The following is a 12,916-nucleotide window of genomic DNA, read 5'->3' as shown; positions in this document are numbered from 1 at the left end:
CCACGGCCTACCTGAGCATTGTTTCTGACCACGTCCATCCCTTTATGGCCACCATGTACCCATCCTCTGATGGCTACTTCCAGCAGGATAACGCACCATGTCACAAAGCTCGAATCATTTCAAATTGGTTTCTTGAACATGACAATGAGTTCACTGTACTAAAATGGCCCCCACAGTCACCAGATCTCAACCCAATAGAGCATCTTTGGGATGTGGTGGAACGGGAGCTTCGTGCCCTGGATGTGCATCCCACAAATCTCCATCAACTGCAAGATGCTATCCATCAATATGGGCCAACATTTCTAAAGAATGCTTTCAGCGCCACGTAGAATTAAGGCAGTTCTGAAGGCGAAAGGGGGTCAAACACAGTATTAGTATGGTGTTCCTAATAATCCTTTAGGTGAGTGTATGTCCCATCCCATATTTCAATATTTAAGCCCTTGTCAAATGTTTTTTATGTGTGAATTAAAAATAGCCTGATTGCCATGAAACATAATCTCTGTATGCAGTGGATGGTCTTCAGAAAATGGTTCCCATTGTTTAGAAATATTTGACATTTCCTCTAGCGCCACCATCAGAAAAAATCCCTACATATAATCAGCGGACAGAAGTTCATAAAATTTACTCTGGATTTTAGAAAGAATGTGTTTGTATATTGTTGTGTAGTAAATATTGCAGCATAAAGTCCAGTAGTAAGTTTTAAGGCTTTTTAAAAATATTCCAAAACAAAAAAATCAACATACAAGTGTATATTGAGAAATCTCCAGGGATGTTAAACTTAACAAGTGACCTGACGCTGGGTCCAACCCTAGGGTTAAGACACTCTTTCGTCATGTCTCCTGCAGCATTTCACGATGTTGTAGAACAAGCAGCAGAGACACTAAACCCAAAGCTTTTAATGACATGTTTTGAGCCCATCTGCAGAAGTCTCTTCAACTTCATTTGACCTTCTGACTGTTTTTATATTGAAGCTGTTCAATGTGTTTATGGAAGTCATAGCTGGATGAGCTCAACCGTTCCTCAAATTTTACCCCAAACCGGTCATCCACAGCTTCTGTCATACAAACTAACATCTGTTTTTTTTATTCTCTCTGTCTGCGAGTGTTACAGAACAATAGTGGATCACAAAGGCTTTAGCATTTGCTTGTACATGTGATTTTATGAGACAATATTTTTTCCATGTTTAAGTCTGTGAAAACGTCTAGGAGGTATTCGTCATTCTGCACAAACTAAAACCTCATTCATTTTCCAGCTGTTGAAATTTTATTTACGATAGCTTTTACAGAATCTAGAGACACAGTAGGCTAAAATACGATCAATCGATAGATATACTGAACAAAATTAGAAACGCAACAATTCTGTTTTTGCCCCCATTCATCATGAGCTGAACTCAAAGATCTAAGACTTTCTCTATGTACACAAAAGGCCTGTTTCTCTCAAATATTGTTCACAAATCTGTCAAAATCTGTGTTAGTGAGCACTTCTCCTTTGCTGAGATAATCACCTCACAGGTGTGGCATATCAAGATGCTGATCAGACTGCATGGCTATTGCACAGGTGTGCCTTAGACTGGCCACAATAAAAGGCCACTCGAAAATGTGCAGTTTCATCAAACAGCACAGAACAGAAATTCAAAGTCGCGTTCAAACTACGATCAAGGAGCTTAAATTAATCCTCAATGAGCACTGATTACGGGTTAATGGTAGACAAGGTTTATTGTGAATTAAATGCTGGATTTGCATGAAATGAGCTGTGGCTTTTTCTGATCCCCAGATATTTTTAGTGAGCCCATGGGGAAAGACCTTTCCCGTAGTGCCACTTTTAGGATAAATGTTCCACTTACATATAAATACTGGCCATTAGTTTGTTGTTTGCTCTGTCCAACACTTTCATATTGAGGCTGCAAGCTTCTAGTGGAAGCTAGCAAGAATTTATACTGATAGGTTCTATTTAAGTTTTAAGAAATTTCTGGTGGTTTTTGATCACCTTCATAATGATATACGTTGATTTAACCTTCATTGGTTCTTAATTCTAATTAACATATTTGCAGCAGTTGTTTCCCGCCACGAGGACACTGGTTTCATTGTATCTTGAATATAAACAGTTAATTTTCATCTCCTCACCATTCGTATTCTTCAGAGAAATAAATAGTTCTTGGCTCGTTCCCATGGTACCCAAAGTTCATAGGTCACAGAGAGGAAGTCCGTTGACACCCAGGGATAAGAATGAGGACTTCAGCTGAAGAGACTGCTGCTTTTCTGTCCACATCTAGTCCTTCTGTGACCAGAGCTGAAGCCTCAGGCCACAATGACTGGCTTCCCTGCCAAATGTCTCAGTGTTTGCTGTGTGTCTGCGTCCCATATACAGCTCGTTGAACCAAACATCCAGTCACAGAGCAGACAGAGTGACCAATCAGAAGGTTGTTTCTTTCTGTGTCATTGAAATTCAACAATTTCTTAACTTTCTCTCCAAAACGTTGACTCTTTGGATAGTAAATAGTTTCCTTTTATCACAAGCCATGTTACAGGCTATAGGGTCCTGGTTTGGAGGTTTGAAAATACGGTCACCCTAAACCAATGATTATTTATCGATTGATCTGTGGATAATTTTCTCAATAAATTCTTACTTACTTACTTACTATTAACGTATCTGTTAGCACACAACCAACTGTTTTTATATAAAACATAAGCTAAAATGTTAGAGCCTTCACCCCCTCCTAATATTGTGTAATATTAAGCATTAGATAGGCGCATAAGTGTTTCACTTCATCTCTAACTTTACAAGGCATAAGCTAACATGTTAGCATGGAGAATATTGTCACTTAACAAAGTCTATGTTAAATCGTAGGATGGCCGGATGTCTACGGTCATTTACTGATGAGCCTTAAGCGGCGTGTTTACAGTGTTCACATGAACAATCCATATCAGCAACCAAGTTTATCTTTTGTGACATATGCCAATGATTTAAAAAATTTATGTTACAGTTAATGTCCCTAACAATGATGTTATATTGCCAAACACTTAACAATAAAAAAAAATAACAAGGCCGGTTTGTTTTGACCTGGTTACAATGTCGTCATAACTTAAACCATTTTTACAAAGATCATACTGTGTTTCAAACTTCCCATTCTGAAAATAAGACCTCATCAGTTTAATCTGAGGCCAGAAGTGTATGATCTATAGTTCAGAAATCCCTAAATCTATATTTCTAAAAGGTATTGTTTCATGTTGATTTAAGCACATTATTTGGTAGTAGTATTCTTCAGAAGTACTTTAAAGCATTTTCATTTTTTCCTTGTAATTTTTAGGGAGTTGGGGGGGGTTTCTATCCGAGTTATGTCGGTTTGGAATCAAAGTCTTTTCCTTTCTTTGTGTTCCTGCCAGTGTTTCCCTGTAGGTTTGGAAATAATTTGACTGCTGCACTTAGTGAAAACAGATCATTTTTCAAAGCTGTACTGCAGCATTATAGTAAATGTATGGATGCAGAGCTGGATAATGGCTGAAATCACTTTCATCCGAAGCCTGGCGGGAGTGGAGCAGATTTGATTTGATGATAGGGATGTTTCTTATTCTCTTTTTCTGTTTGAGTTTGAAATCTCTGAGCACTACCCACAGATCTCTATCTTTGTATGCCTGCTCTATGCATACACTGGTTAGTACACATGTGTTATTCACCTCTGCAGAGATTTTGGATCTAAATTCTTGGTTTATTCAAGCATGAAATGATCTAAACAGGCATTCAAGAGACCTAGTGAGAGTGACTGTGAGAGCATGTTTCTGCAAGTTTCCAACTTGCGTCAGAGTGATCACAATCTGCAAGATTTTAAATCACTTATAATACTGAGCCATATGTTTTTCTTCTTAAATCTTCTTAAATGTTATCACCGTAAAACTTTGATTAATAGTCCAGGCTTTTATTTGCTAAAATCACTGAATTGAGCCTGTGTTTGGGACAGGCGTCCAAATGGGACAGGCCTTTAATTCCTCTTGCACAAAACTTAAATAGGCTACTATGAAACACTTTACTTATTTCAAACAGATTATTACTCATATAAAAATTATCTTATAATATCAAATACACGTCATTCATTTGATCTAGCTCCGATAGACAGCTTTTGCGCTTTTATTTTGAAGGCAGCAACGTAACGAAAACAAAACAAGATGCAGGATGAGAGAAGTGTGGCAGAAGTTAGCAGACAGAGAGTGATGGACTTCACATGATCACCCTGCAGTGTTTAAGAGGTTTTATACATCCAAAGAACTTACATGAAAACCAGACCAGGTGTTTAATGGAGACCTGCCTTTATTTGTCAAAATGTGTTCCCACACCAGGCCAGTAAACGGGGCAGGCGGCTATTTGGGACTCCGCTATTAATTTAAAATATTTTCTGATCCGTCACCTTCAAGGCTTGGTGAAGTTTAGGCAACTTAAACTACTTGGTTAGGGTCAGGGAAAGACTGTAATGATTTGAAGTACTACTATCAACTATTTCCAATCATTGACATGCATTAATTCTCCAAAAAAAAACAAATCAAATTTTCTCTGCAAATCAGCACATCCTAGCTCTGGTACTTTCTACTACTTATGTCTGTATGCCGTCAATCTCACTGTGCTCGTCAATGTTGCGTGATTCAATTGGCCGTTGCGTGTTGTGTACACCAGATGTGCTTCAGCTACATTTTTTTTTTACTCTTTATTGAACATGTTAAAAGACAACAACAAAAACTGAATAAAAATGAACAATCAACAAAAAAAGATCATCTGCAGATGGTCCTAATTACAGTCATGTTCAAAGGGGGGTAGGAAGAAGTTAGAATAACCTTTCTTGTCCTACGTATACTATGTAACTATGTAAAGAAAATCACTGTTCCAGCTCATATCCATCAAGGATTCTTTTTTTAAATATAAATTTCAATTGCAATAAGTTTTTAAATAATTTTAAATCATTATTGCTGTTGTTCCACAGTATAATACCCTGGGTTGTTATACAGTGGAACTTAGTATTTGTTCGAATTAGCGGTCTACTAAACTTTGATATTCCTGTGAAATTGTACGTGTGAAAAAGCTCTTGGATATTTCTAGGCAATTGGTTTTTGTGTGCTCTAAAAACTATTTGAATAGTTTTGTAGTCAATCAGATCTTTGAACTTTAATATTTTGAATTTAATAAACAATGGGTTTGTTGGTTCTCTATATGTAATTTTATGTATGATTCGAATGGCTCTTTTTTGTAAGATGAAGATTGGCTATGTATTTGTTTTATAAGTGTTCCCCCATACTTACCACAATAAGTCATGAAGGAGCAGTACAGCTGAGGTTGTGTGTCAGGAAAACCTAGTTCATTAAAGTTCTTGAAAAAATTACCAATGCCATCGTGTTTCAGGGGAGCATGGTGAGGACGTGCTGTTCAAAGGAGTTCATTGAATCAAAAAACAACTGTCACGTGACCACATTCTGGGTACACCTGGGAGGCTACACTAGACCGAGCCTTCAGGTGCTCCAGTCTATATGGTTCTTATCACGATAAAAGACGGAGGAAGCAGCCTCAGATTAAACGCACTGGAGTTCATGTTTAATGTTTGGCCTTGTGTCAAAGTGAATTATTTAACTAGAGGAGCTTGGAGCCGCGGGCTGGTCTGGCATCGATTAAGATAAGAGTTTGTTGATGTCTGTGGTTCTTGTGGAAGGGTTCCACTTATTCACTAAAACGAGAAAGAAAGGGACCGTCTAATTTTCAGTGGCTCGGTTGGAAATTTGAGCAGTGTCTGAAATTTAGACAGTTCTTTGGCCTCTCAGCATGGCCCCTGAACCAGATGATGATGCAGGCCGAAGGTCAAGATGTTGGCACACCACCTCAGAGTTCTCTGTAACTCTACACAGCTGATAAGAGATCAGTCCATGATCTCTTATCTGTGTTCACACCAGGACTGAAAGAAAGCCAGTTTTTTATCTTTTTATCTTTGGCGTAAAGGTCAGTGTGCTGCCATACAACCTCGACAACTTATGCAACCTCAGGAGCTCATTTCTCACCAGTTACTCCTGGAACACGAATAAATTTCATGCCCAAAGAAAGCATTTTGAACTCAGGAGTAATTGAAGCCAACAGTTTGATGGAGGCATTTCTAATAGGATGGAAAGATGGGAACATTCTGAGCACATTCAGAGATGCCAGGAGAGGGAGAATCATGTCCTCAGTTTGATGTTTGGGAAATGAGCCGATCCCCTGATGGAGGGCTGAGGTGTAGGAGCCAGAATAACAGATTCCCTAACTTACGCCATCTGTCACGTAAATATGTTCCACCACCAAAATGACGTCACAAAGTCACATTACTACTCACCCAGTCTGATTCTGACTACGCAAATGCTTTTACCACCATGAAAGCGTTGAACATTTCATGCATCTGTCTGGTAGTTTCAACAGACCCGTAGACCTGCATCTACAAATCATAAATAGATACCTGTTCTTCAAGTTGACCTCCATAGAAGTGAACAGGAAAAGTTTCCTGGAAGGAGCGAAATCAACCTGATAACTGAAAGTGTGATTTGGAAAATGATCAGCAGTGTTGAAATGTGTTTGTTTTGTCAAACATGAAAAATTCCCTGTAGTATTGCTAGAAACCATTTAAATTTAATATAAAGTTCATTATTCTTATTCTTTCAATGACCATGACCAAAAAAAATGACCATGAAATAGATTGTAATAAAATGGTTGCTTAAAGAAACCACAAGAGAACGGCGGTGGTTTACCTCACTACATAAAGCCCAATATAAATCTTTTCTAATATAAGCTGGATGGGCTGAATGAATAATGTAAAAGCCAATTGTTTGTGTTACTGAATAATCTTAATATGTGATTAATTTAGTCCATAAAATGTCGTGTAAATCGCAAGTTCATAGAGTTTAAAGTGATGCCTTCAAATGTTTTTCTCTTTGAAAATCCTTACAATCAACATCCTAATTATTTAGCTATTCCTGGAGGCTTAACAGAAGTGAAGCTAAAAATGTAAAGTTTGTGTTATCTGTTCATCTGGGGAGCAGGAAGGAGATCAGGACATTTCATCACGGTAGACTTTCCTGTGTTGTGGAAATTTTCTCCTGATGGTGGTGCCAGAAGAAAAAACAACACCCATCACTGCTTTCGAGCCTTGGCTATACTGTCTGTGAGGCGCGGGCATCAAGTAGTGCAACATGATACTCGTCCTCTGGGCACCAAGTTATTGGTATTCATATCAAATTTCATGATAGTTTGGCTGGCTGATGTGGTGACATCTTTCCATTGACGTGTGAAGTGTTGGATGAACGACCTGACTGGCATTATCCTCATCACGATGTGAAATGTAATTTTGTAATGTAAAAGTAAATGTAAAAGCATAAACTACTGTCAGTTAGGGTGATGTTCTGCAGCTTATCATCTTCATACAGTGAAAACAGCATATCTGAGCACCATGTAACTGTGCAGAAAGATGACTGTAGCCTATTAAAGAGTTTATCTGATTCCCTCAAGTGTTTTATCAGACAGAGTGGCCTCAACACACAGTAGACCTTCAACTGAAAATGAATCATGAAAATCCTCCAAACTGGACTGTGGCTGGTCTATTCCATCATCTCTTCAAGCGCTCAGTTAATATGACTCTGCATCAGGACTTTCCATGAATCACAAACAAAGCTGGTTGAACCATGTTAACCAGAGCAAAGAAACATTTTAACATTTATTCCTGGTGACTGAATGTGGTCGTGATTCATGTTCCTCACACGAGAGCCTGAAAACAAAAGCTGGAGAACAGGAACCACCAAGGCTGAAATCTTTCCACTCGACAGAGCCACAGCTAATCAGCGCCTGGTGAGCGCCGAGGCTCCAGAAATCACTCTGCCAGGATGAAGACGATTGGTGAGTTTGGGTTTGGGGTGGATTTGTCAGATGGAGAAAACAGATGGATGACCTCAGAGGAAGGTAGAAGACAGAACTGACTGAGATAAAAATAATTAAAGGGGGGCAGAAAAACAATTTTGTAACCAGGATGTGATATTAATCAAAGGCAGCTATATGATACCTTTGTTTATTCTGATGGTCTTTACAATCCAATTGAGTTCAGTGAGTCTTTACTATTTAAAGGTTTCCCTTTGTTTGCATCTCAGTGTCAGAGCTCTACCTATTCATAGCAACTTCCTGTTGGTTTGTATGGCCACTGTTGAGGATGGAAGAGTAATGCAACGAAGTGACATCAATGCAAACCGTCCATCAGGAAAGAAGGAAGGTGGAGAAAGATGTTTTGTCAGCAGAGACAATGAAAGATGAAAGCACATTTAACGTTGTGACAACCCTTTGTGTGCAAAAAATGCGGTGAAATGAGGTGAAATGCTGCCCCCTAACTGTTTGCACCATGCTGACAACACATTTTACCTTAAAAGCAAAATTATGTAGTAATTTTATCTAAAAATAACAGCTTCAAAATCATTATGATGGTACACTGACTTGTAATAGGGTCTCTGTCGTTGCCACTGAAGGCACTGGAGCGCCTAGTATTTCACTATGTAGTATTAGAGTCCGAGCAGGAAATCTATCACGACAACGGCATAATGGTGTGTTCCATTTGACATGGAAAGTCCGAAATTTTAAAGGGAACGCCCCTGGAAAGTCGGGAGAACCGCACTACCCCGACTTTGTGATCCAAGATGGCTGCCCTGAGTATCAACAGTTTGTTAAAGCTATAGTTTATTAGCACTACTGTGTACATGTGTCTCATAGAAATTTTCGTACACAAAGTGTCCAACTGCCATCTGTGGACGTGTTGCTACAGTGTTTAGTATGCGTAAAAAAATGCGCAATGCTTTTATAAAAATCATTAGCGTAACAATAGCTAACCTGGCTAGTTATAAACCACAGCTGGCTGAGCAAGGTTTTCCGACTGGAATGCCGTCAACTCGGGTGTGACGTCATTCCCAGCTCTGACCTCCGACTTCCGATTTAAGTGGAAGAAACTCAGCCAGAGGTTTCACTGACAGGTTTTGCCGCTAGCTATAAATCTGGAGTTGATGTTAGCAAACTTAATAAATAACACGCTCGGACATCAGTAAAGTTACTCTAAGTCCTCCTGTGTCAGTTCTGTCTAGCTTTGTTGGCTAGCTTGCCACAAGTTTCAGGCAACATTATGTAACTTTTCTACCATAAAATAACAGCTGGTGGAGAGCGCTGCCGATGTCATGCCTGACAACATAACCGGGCTCTGCAGCCTCTATGGACGTAGCCTAATGTTAGCTAACGGCAGAGGCGAAGAGACCGACGGGGACTGCTTGATGTTTGTGTTTGTTGACTTGCTAGTCTTTGATCATAACATGTAATCATAACACATGCACGTTTACATCTGTCCTTATTTACAACTCACTACACCACATGAAACGGTAGGGGTGCCAAGTTCCACCAAACAGCAGTACATGATGTTGCTTTAAAGCAAGCATGTACTTAGCGCAACATTTTACAGTGTACAAAAAATCTGCCAGCGCTCTCTAGTGGACAGTTTGTATAATGGAGGCATTGTTTCTCAATGACCTCAAACTTGTTCAATAACATATTTTAACGTATCAGTTGACATATATATACGCTCATAGTATTGGAAAGAATCTAAGTACATTTACTCAAGTAGTGTACTTAAGTACAATTTTCTGCTTCACTACATTTCAGTGGGAAATATTGTATCTTCATACTTTTCAATTCAATTCAGTTTTATTTATATAGCGCCAAATCACAACAACAGTTATCTCACAGCGCTTCACTACATTTATTTGACAGGTATAGTTACTAGTTACTTTGATTTCCCAAAACACACGATTAACTAATTTTACAAAACATGTGATTAACTTACAAAATATGAGGAATCTATATAGATTAAAGGCCCTGCATAGCCACCCAGGCTTTTTCTGATGGATGTCTAGCTACAGTGTGAATCATTGTGTTATTGAATGGATTAAGAGACTAATAAAACACAATGTAAATAGTTTTTGACATTATTGACAGTCGCTATAAGGATTTAGTAAGGTTTCATTTGTGGTGTCCGAACAATAATGCTGCGATGATGTGTTGAGAAGAAACCCGCTTGACACTGTTCTTGATCATAAAGCACAAATATTGGAGACCACACATTCACAGAAATTTCATTGTTTTCTATATTAACATAAGTGCTACTTAAATTTCACTCAAAATAATTTCTGAAATGTTGTACAAATACAGCTAAACTCAGGCTCTCCATGGGGACTGATTTATGGGGATCCATAAAGTTAAACTGAAGCAACCACAATGACAGAGTATGCCTTCTCCTTATCATGTGATGTGATGATCAACTACAAAACCTGACAAATGATTCTCCATATTAAAGATTTTTATCATAAGATGCCAAAATACTGTATATACTTATAACAATATTTCTTTATTGAAAGAACATCTTCTGGTTGTTTAGCTAGATGGCAATGCATCCTTTAGATTAACTGCAGTTTAGTGCACAATCCTGAAATCCCATCACCTAATCAAGGCTCCCAGCTTCAGCTTTTGATCTTTAACACCAGACACTTTAACCCTATGTCTCTCTGTGGAGGACAGGCTGAAAAACAGCATGCTCCCATAAACAAAAAAATAACTTTTTCTAGCTGGCTATTATGAACTTTAATCTAGCTACCCTCACTGACAAACCGTGACCTCCCATGTTGTCGGCTTTTCTGACAATTTACTGAAAGTCATTATGAGTCAGAGCATCTGCAAAATGACTGAAACGCCTCCTAAATGGGACCTTTTAATGCCTCCATTACAACTGATGCGCAGCTTTTGAGCAGAACGTTAACACCGCTCAGAAACTTTCTCCACTGCGAGGGTATTGTTGAGGGTCAGCCAACATTCCTAGCATGACATGGCACTCCTGCCTTCCTCTCCCTTCCTGCATCACCAAAACAGACGCTCAAAGCCATGCTGTAACACCCAGGGTTGCCACCTCCCTCAGGGTTTAAAAATACACTTTATTTTCCTCTTTGTGCAGCAAAAGAAAAGCTGCTAACTTGATTTTGAGCCTGATAAAAATGAGAAACATGCTTAAACAACAGTTAACTAGGGAAAACTTGTACCTGAGTTTAAAAGCTCACCTGTAGATGCTGCACACCCACCATTAATTAGCAGTCCAGGGTTGGCGGGGGGAGGTCTCTTCTTTTAGGGTCACGGCAGGGGTCATGGTGGCCCTCTGTGCCGTACGTCCGAAAGGCTCTCATACATTCTCTCTGTCAGTCTGAAACACAAGCCAGCCATCCACACTTATATACAGCCCAGAGTGGAGAAGAGAGGGAGGAGAAAGCGTCGCCACCACAACACAGCGATTATAGAGAGCAGGAGGGGGGGGCGAGAGACGTTGTGACACACAGAAAAGAGAGAGAGAGGTTTTAAATCCCTGTGAGTTTGCTGAGGTCTGATCCTCTCTGGAAGAAAAGTCTCAGCTGATCCACTTCAATCAGCATCAGACAGGAGGACAGACACAGTTGTCAACAACCTGTGTGTGTGTGTGTGGTCTCATACACCTACATTTACATACCCTGCATGGTCTAAAATCCACCTCTTCGTTTTTATGTGGATGGAGCAGGAGAAAGGCAAGTCCTAAAACTACTCAGTATATTGGAAAGTTAGAATGTTTGACGTGAACCAAAGCCTCAGAACAGGCTAGAAATTAGACCATAAGTGGACATAGCTGTTTCTGTCATGCTCAGTATGTTTTCATTTGTAGGGGACCACGCATTCAGACTCGAACTGTATTTTGCCAAATCTCTGGAGATGCAAGTTATAAATGTTGAAAAAATGTCCCAAAGCTTTACAAATTTACTTCACAAAGAAGAGAATAATAGTACTCTATACCATATTAATGTTTGGAAACAGGGAGAATATTTGCTGACATCTTTAAATGACTGTAAAAATATACTTTTTGTGCATTAATAATTTTTTAAGAAAAGTTTACAAGCAATATGATGTTGATTTATGGCTTAATCTGCAATATGGAAGTGCTGGATTGCTATAGACCCGAGGTAGGGATGATTGAAAGATCAATCAGGTCGAGGTAAGGGTTGATTGTACTTTTGTTGGTCCTCGTGAACATGCATGCAAGTGACGTGATACACATTCCTGGCAATGGTTTTACACTATTCCAATGATCCATAGGTGTCAAAGTCCCAAGTAACATGTTAATGTTCAAGCGTGCATGCTAGTAAACATGGATGTAAAGGCACGGCAAGGCAAGTTTATTTGTAGGCTATAGCACATTTCAACAACAAGTTAATTCAAAGTGTTTTACATAAAGCATAAAAGCAACAGGGAAATGTGAAAATAGATATTGAAATACAATTTTTAAAACCATTTTTAAAAGAGTTAAACGGAAAATAGAAACAGGATAAAACAGGACAGTAAAAGTTACAGTGCTGTGTACAATACAGCCTTATATTCGATGAAACAAAGAAGGATTCAAACTGTGGACGGAAATAAATTCAGCATGTTTATCAGGACTCAAGGATACACGTAATGCATTTGGCAAGAACGTAAACAAGTGTAAATATAACATTTGTTTGTATTCAAGAAAACTCCAGAGGGCAACTTCAATGAGTGGCAGGCTTTTGAACCATGAAAACGGGTCCTGTGAGCTGGATGTGTTTGAAATGGGAAGCATTCAATACCTATTATATAACTTTACAGCTTTTATCGTCAACAAATTTCTTTTAAGAAACATTAATGGTACATTTCCTGATTTTAGAAGGATGTTTTTGGATTTGGAAGTAATAAGTTCAAAACTCTGGAGCTGAGAGGGTTTGGTTTACAGTCCAGTGGTGGGAACAGGCTTTAAAGCTTCAGATGTACAGTACAAAACATACCGCATTTGTTGTGCAGTTTGCACCACTAAGTG

At 38.9% G+C, this 12,916-nt stretch overlaps 1 protein-coding gene across 1 annotated transcript in view; it reads right to left on the bottom strand.

Annotated features, from left to right (window-relative positions):
- Window positions 1-11,174, bottom strand: part of LOC123962444 (hyaluronidase-4) — a 19,312-nt gene extending 8,138 nt beyond the window's left edge. Inside the window, exon 1 of the mRNA XM_046038569.1 lies at window positions 11,124-11,174. The gene's annotated coding sequence lies outside the window, so the exon portion shown is untranslated. The remainder of the gene's footprint in view (window positions 1-11,123) is intronic.
- Between the last annotated feature and the right edge of the window lie 1,742 nt (window positions 11,175-12,916).

Source organism: Micropterus dolomieu, linkage group LG22 (assembly GCF_021292245.1).
Source record: "Micropterus dolomieu isolate WLL.071019.BEF.003 ecotype Adirondacks linkage group LG22, ASM2129224v1, whole genome shotgun sequence".
NCBI classification, from domain to species: Eukaryota; Metazoa; Chordata; class Actinopteri; order Centrarchiformes; family Centrarchidae; genus Micropterus; species Micropterus dolomieu.
Note: the sequence above shows the minus strand (reverse complement) of the source record. Positions and strands in the feature narration are given on the sequence as shown.